Source organism: Camellia sinensis, chromosome 3 (assembly GCF_055761805.1).
Source record: "Camellia sinensis isolate YWXY chromosome 3, ASM5576180v1, whole genome shotgun sequence".
NCBI lineage: Eukaryota > Viridiplantae > Streptophyta > Magnoliopsida > Ericales > Theaceae > Camellia > Camellia sinensis.
Window position 1 is genome coordinate 223,175,738 of NC_138963.1, and position 7,562 is coordinate 223,183,299.

The window sequence follows — 7,562 nt, forward strand, 5'->3', positions numbered from 1 at the left end:
GATCTCTTCCTCCGGTTATGGCTCTCACTTTGATTATATTTTTGCTTGTCTGTCTTTTTTTTGTTTGGGTAGTCTATTATTTGAATGTGTGGAGGACATACATGCCTTCATGATTTGGCTGAATGACTGTGTTGCTCTCATTCAAATTACCAGTAGTGATTTAGACCCCCTTAAACTTCAACTTTCACCACCCACACACACCGTGTGTGTGGCGGGTGTTGATTGGAAGAGGAGAAAAAAAAGAAAAAGAAAAAGTGGCCAATCAAAAAAGAAAATGGGTCAAAAGGGGGTGGGGGAAAGGGGTAGCATTTTGACAAATAAGAGAGCTTCTAAATGTTATTTCAATTCAAAAAGAGAAGTATTGTTTGAAACGCTCTAATTATTAGGGTGGTTTGCTTTTACATTTGTGAAAAACTGCTTTACAAATAACCTCACTCCAACTCGTCAAATCTGAAATTTCAATCACTGCATTCCCAATCTCATCTCAAACCAAAAAGGGGGATCCAAAGACCCAAATTATGCTGGTGTGGTGGCCATCGCCATTAAACATTAGCTGGGACAATGGGCACAACAAAAGGGTCATCTCAATCAAAACTATCTTCTTCTTCCTTTCATTTTTTTATCCCTCGGCAAATAAAATAAGAAGTGATAACTGGTGCATGTCCATCCTATATGGACGTGAACATAATCGCCCTACATCTATTGGGAAATTGGACAAGATGGATCTAAACAAGCTCACAAACAAACATGGGAATTCATAACAAAAAACTGGTGATCACAAGATAAACTCATCTCCAAGCCACAAGTGAGAATCAAACTCATGCCCTGTTGCCACCAAGCCACATGGGAGGAAGCTTCACCACAAGGTCAATCAAACACACCTTTAACATGTGGAAGTTCATCACCCTTAAAATAAGTAAATTTGTAACCTTGTGATGCGAAATGAATCACCTAGAATTGCATTAGAGCAGTTGCAATCGTTTTTCACCAGCATAATATTTGTTAATATATATAATATATCTACATAGATAATATATATAATCTATATACATAGATTAGATTAATGTATAGTTAGTGGCAGTAGTGGCATTGTGCTTTCGGCTGCTTTTCCTTTCTGTCCCTTTCCTATGATGGTGTCTGTATAGCTTTAGCATCTTCCCATCTCCTATATATGAAGGAGTGTGTGTATCTATTGTAAATAAACAAATCAATACATAATTCATTTTCTCTATTTCTCTATACATAAACTCTAACATGGTATCAGAGCAAGGTTAAGAACTTAGTATTTTTCGCTTCACCGGCGGGCGGCAACCTCGCCTTGGCCGCCCGCCGGACCTCAACCTAGTCCGCTCGAATTTTCTACACATACCTTGAAATTTCCTTTCTTCAACCTGATGAGTGCACTACTGTTCAGTCGCCGGAGACCACCGCCGCTTGCACGTCGATGTCCCTTTGCCGAAGCTCCGTCGCGACACCGGCCTTCCTTGCGTCTGGTTTCAATCCTCTGCACATAGCCGCAACTCAATCCTCTCCCTGATCACACACAGATACATGCATACACTAGCTCTCTTCTCTTCCTCTCTCTAGCTGGGTCTCTCACGAGACACACCCATCACACACCCAACACATGGCAGAACACACACAGACCAGCCACACCCAACACAGACCAGCCACACATAGACACCATTCACACTCTTCTCTCTCAAGATCCGTACACACCAAAGAGGGACGCCCAGCAGATGCATACACACTGATACACAGACATACACTTCTCTTTGGGGTCGGGGGAGGACAGACGGAGCACTCACACACACACAGATGCACACACGGGTTTAGTGAGAGGGAGAAGAAACCATTAAGAGACACCCATGCACACCTACACACGGACATGCACTAGCTCTCTCTCTCTCTTCTCTCTCTAACACAAACCCAGCAGCTCACACACACACCCATCACCTCTCCTTCTCGGCATACACACACATATGCATGGCAGCTCTCTCCCTCTCGGCAACTCTCTCTTCCGGAAACCACACAGACAACCTCACCACCCCAGCTCCGCCGAATACTCTAGCTCCGACCCCAGCTCCTCAGGCAATGCTACCTACTGTAATATCATCTCCGTCAGCTGTTCCTCTACTTCTGCCGCCATGGAAGCTAGATTTGAAGCTTTGAGAGAGAGAGAGAGACTCTTCTTTCTCCATGGACCCAACTTCTTAATATAATATCACCCACTCATTTCTTATGATGAAAACATTTTCTTTTATTAATATAATATCACCCACTCATTTCTTATGATGAAAACATTTTCTTTTATTCAACCCACTCTCTCTCTCTCTCTTCCCTTTGGCAGTTTGAAAACACATGGGCATGTCCCTCCGCCAATGCTCCCATCATTTTTCTTTTTTATATATATATTTATTCCGCCAAACAATACCACTTTTTTAATTCCTTAATTTATTCTATATTTTAATAACATGAGTGGCCTCACTTTTCCACCACCTCTCTCTTTTTCTAAACAATATTTTTGTACCACCACCCACTCCATGATACCCATTTTATTATTATTATTATTATTTTTATTACTCCGGGTGACATCCCTCTCATCAACTATCTTTTATTTTCTATATATATCTATATCTATGTACTTTTCAACCCACCAGCGCACATGCTTTCGCCATTAATATATTATTATTATTATTATTCACAAAAAAAAAAATACCAAACACCATTGCAGGTTTAAACAAAACCGTGGGCCAAGAAACCCACGTGCACCAATATCCTTTTCCCCTCACTCTTTCGTTTTTGATTTCAAATATATTATTATTATTTCTTTCTGACAGGGATCAACCCTGATCACAATTTTACACACAAAAAAGAAAAAAAAAAAAAAAAACCCAAACAAACAAACCAACAAAAACAAAACAACCACATCCACAGGCGGGATTTTTCTTCTCTACTCTGTCGCCTGTCTCTTCTTCTTGCCTCCGTCCTGAGCGGTCCTTGACGGTGCTGCCTCCGTGTTTCCCACGCCACCGAGCACATTCACTCCCCCCTACTCCTCCACTACAACATATGGCGGACCTCCAAATCGGAACATAACGGTGGCCTTCCGCTTCAGCTCCTTATTTTCCGCCTTTAGCACACTTATCTCTGCTCGCGCATCCTTATACATGCACTGGAGCAGAGCCAGTTGGGCGTTTAACTGCTGCACCTCATTTGTCCTACTCTGAAGCCGGTGCGACAAGTTTGTGACCGCAGTCATGGTCTCCACGCATGACTTCAAAGTATACTGATTGGCTTCAATATCCGTTTGCACCGCCATTTTTTGCTCCACAGACAGCATCAGAAAGTTCAACGGAGCAAAACCGGAGGTGTTTGGTTGAGGTTCACTGGCCACCGCACCAGTTATCTCTCTTGTTGCCTCGTTGAGGTCGGGAAAGAGAGTGAGCAGACCACGTGACGACGAAGCCATTTTCTGGGCAACAGAGTGTTACAGAGTCTCTCTCTCAGAAACGGAAGAGCCGAGGCAGACACGCGCATCCGTCTTGGTTAAATAGCCGAGGCAGACACGCGCATCGCGCGCCACTTGACGCCAGACGACAAAACGGGCGCGCAAGCCAAGGTAGTCACGCGCCTCGCCATCATGTCCGGCACACCTTTTTATGGCTTGGGCACGCCTTTTGATGGCACGCCTTTTGAAAGATTGGGCACACCTTTTGAGGGCGCGACTTTTGAGGGCTCGATATATATATCTACATGTATATCTTTTGGGCAGCCTATATCCACATCATACAGTGTCATCTACATCGGTCCGACATGACCCCGTAAACTGTCACGACATTTATTCCGGTTAGCTTCTACAACAACGGTCTGACACGACCACACAGTGTCTGTTACATCGGTCCGGCATGACCTCGTAAACTGTCCTGCTACAACGGTCTGACACGACCATATCGTGTCTTCAACACCAATTTGACACAACCATACAGTGTCTCCTCTCCTATTTTATTTTATTTATCCGTTTACTTTCCTGTTTTGTTACTCTCTCCAAACTCAAGTTGGTTAGTACCTATCCTCCTTGAGTTTGAGGGGGGCTGTTAATATATATAATATATCTACATAGATAATATATATAATCTATATACATAGATTAGATTAATGTATAGTTAGTGGCAGTAGTGGCATTGTGCTTTCGGCTGCTTTTCCTTTCTGTCCCTTTCCTATGATGGTGTCTGTATAGCTTTAGCATCTTCCCATCTCCTATATATGAAGGAGTGTGTGTATCTATTGTAAATAAACAAATCAATACATAATTCATTTTCTCTATTTCTCTATACATAAACTCTAACAATATTGACAAATTCGTAACATCTAGGTTTAAAAAAAGAAAAAAAAACACTGCTGAAATCATCTATTTAACTAGAACAAAGTGTACAACCACATGGATTTCAATAAGTCAGTAAAATTCAACAAAGGCTTTGTCCCCGAGGTCACAAAGTTAGTAAAAAAGAAAACTCTTTATGATTATAAGTTAAAAGTGAGAATCAATGAGTCAAAAAGAAAAAATGATGATTTTTGCTGATCAAATTGAACCTATGATCAGTTGTTTCTCGACCAAAACTTTTGACTAGAGCAAAGACAATGACTCGCTATAGGTGAAAAAGATTACATGGATAACAATCTCCCTCCACCTCAAGTAGTAACCAAAAGATACACAAGACCCTTGAGATATTCTACTATTTCTGATCCCCCAAGCTTTGAACTTCCATATACCCTATCAACAAAAGTAATTGGAACCTGTGGACAAATGTCAAAGCCAAGTCAATTGCTCGAGCTATAGACAATAATTTTGGGTTAGCAGATGAAAAAATATCTTAAGTAAACACAATTCAGACACCATCCCACAAATCAAAGCAAAATTGCCAGTGTTTTGTGCAGGGCACCTGACTCATAAAGTTGCATGCCCATGTCTAGCTCACCAGAGACAAACCGAATGATAAGATTTGACACTAGGTTACTAACTCTTCAATACGGTAGCAGGAAAAGTTGACACAAACTCAGTTTGTAAATCATTGTCATCAACTCATATAATAAAAAATGAATACTACCTCTTCAATATGGTATCCTTTTCTTGAAACCCTTACAATCATCTCCATCTGAAAAACGTATCCCTTACTGAAACAAGAGCTTGTGACATCCTCAAGCATAGATTTCCTATAGAGCCTTCAAAAGAATGGAACAAAATATCAGTTTTTAAAATGTCAAAAGTGAGAGGAAGAGACAACTTTTTATCATAAGAAATTTAATAATACCGAAAAGATCCAGTTAAGTCTGATACACCCGGCCAAAGAAGTGTGTGCGCAAGTACATTAGCTCCTCAACTTGTCAATTTGCGCATCAGATTCCACCCATGCACACCGCCACCTTTGACATACCGGGTTCCAGTATCTATACTTGCACTAGTCTCCATTTGTTTCCTACAAAAGTATCACACAAACATCACTCACAATTTTTTTTTGGACTACTGCACACGATATAATATAACTCCAAGACTTAAAAGGAAGGTTTCTTACTTGATGAAGCTTGGCAGGTAAAGTATCACACAAACATCACTCACAATTTTTTTTTTTTTTTTTTACTACTACGCAGAATATAATATAACTCCAAGACTTAAGAGGAAGGTTTCTTACTTGATGAAGCTTGGCAGGTACTTTGGCTGTGGAACAAGAACCAAAACAACCAGACATTGAATATTAGAAAATATGGCAAACAGAAATAAATGCCTGTAAATGTACTTCACGTGGAAATCTGCAAAATGTGAGGAGATACAAAAAAATGCATATGGCAAAGAAATTACCCCAATGTTCACATGGAGCATATATGGTGGATTGCTGGATTTACGACTCAGCTTATATGTTCCTAATTTTTCCCCAAAGTAACTCAATTGTCATTTAAATACAAGAAAACATACTTACATGGTGTGATAAGTCAGCATCCATGATAACAACAAAATTTCCCGAAGCATGCTTCAAACCATGGACATAAGCAGTACCTAAAATTAAAACCCGCATCAGGGAACAACTCATTGTTTTCATTGCAAACAGAAGAACTTATATACATACCTAATCCAAGCTTCTTAGGTCTAGCTCTCAACAGCTGCATTTGTAGCAAAAAGTAAGGGTGGTTTACAAGTTAAGAATGAGAAAAAATCATTTATCATCAAAATATCTTTATTTGCTTTTATGATATTTACAATGCGATCTTCTCCATACACCTCCTGCAACTTTTTGACAACATCTTGAGTTCCATCAGGGCTTCCATCATCCACTATTATCATTTCAAAATCAACATCCCTAAACAGGGAAAAACAAGTATTGTGAGCCCGAAATTCCATACATACATGGAGGTTTGTAGTCAAATTCTTATTATGCAGCGAACAGAAGGGAAGTTTCATTAAACCAGCAAACAGATTGAAAAACGAACGAGTGATTAACTTCAGGAAGCTCCAACATAAATGTGGGAGTTTTGAAAGTAGATGCTAAGAGTTGAAGGGAACAAAAATACAAAAAGAATTTTTTTTTTCATAGAAACCACACTAGACCGCTCTTTTTATAGAACCCGGAATACACCATCATCCAAATAAACCTACTACCAAACAAAGCATAACTGAATCAGAGCTCACTCTAATGGAACCCTGAATCCACCATCATCCAAATAAACCAACTACCAAACAAAGCATAACTACCAAGTTATTCTTATTAAGAAAGCAAACACACATGCATAACGAGTTGGTCTACAATCTTTAATCATTCTTTTACATGCAATATCGTCTATGAATTACTAAATCCATTTAATTAATTGAATAATCATAAGGATGATTAAAAATTGTAACCCACAAAGATTATCTAATTCGAGATCCCAAAAAATCAGAAATTAGCCCCACAGTATAAATCAACAGAGAGAAAGAGAGAGTACGGGAGATGTTTGAAAACGAGATAGACAAGAAGGGCAATGTTGAGGCGTTCGTTGTAAGTGGGAACGATTATACTGTACTTGTTTCGCTCCTTGCTCTGCTTCTGTTCCTGTTCCTCCATTCCCATAACCTTATCAACTCAAACTTGGTTAGCCTGAAAGAGAAAAAAAAAGGTTAGATGGATCAGCGATACCCAATTTTCTCCGATTCTTGACGAACACTTCGATCAACCTTCTACGCAATCTCCGCTACAATAGAGCATAAAATTGAACACCCTCTCTGACACTGATTCTGATCATCAACACTTCGATCAACAGATACTGTAGAGATGATCTGGACACCCGGTTCGGACCCGAGTGCCTGTTATTAGTTTCACACTCAAGTTCTCAATATGGGTCGGGTATTGAACAACCCAGCTGGGGTCGAGAAAACAAAAAAGAAGAGAAATTTGGGTTTGAGTTCAAGTTTTGAAGATATTTTTTCAAGAATTGATGTCAAGTTTATTTAAATTATGCTTTCCAAAAGTTTCTTTTACAAATTTGATGAGAGTTTAGAGACAAATTTTCAATAGCCACTTTATCTTTTCAGA

At 39.7% G+C, this 7,562-nt stretch overlaps 1 pseudogene across 1 annotated transcript; it reads right to left on the minus strand.

Annotated features, from left to right (window-relative positions):
- Positions 1 to 4,414: 4,414 nt before the first annotated feature.
- LOC114284253 (dolichol-phosphate mannosyltransferase subunit 1-like) lies at positions 4,415 to 7,334 on the minus strand (annotated as a pseudogene). Its single transcript, XR_014365318.1, has 9 exons — positions 7,205 to 7,334; positions 6,976 to 7,127; positions 6,254 to 6,353; positions 6,123 to 6,156; positions 5,976 to 6,052; positions 5,691 to 5,716; positions 5,313 to 5,477; positions 5,109 to 5,223; positions 4,415 to 4,797 (listed from the first exon to the last, which is right to left on the minus strand). The product of XR_014365318.1 is annotated as a dolichol-phosphate mannosyltransferase subunit 1-like (transcript).
- Between the last annotated feature and the right edge of the window lie 228 nt (positions 7,335 to 7,562).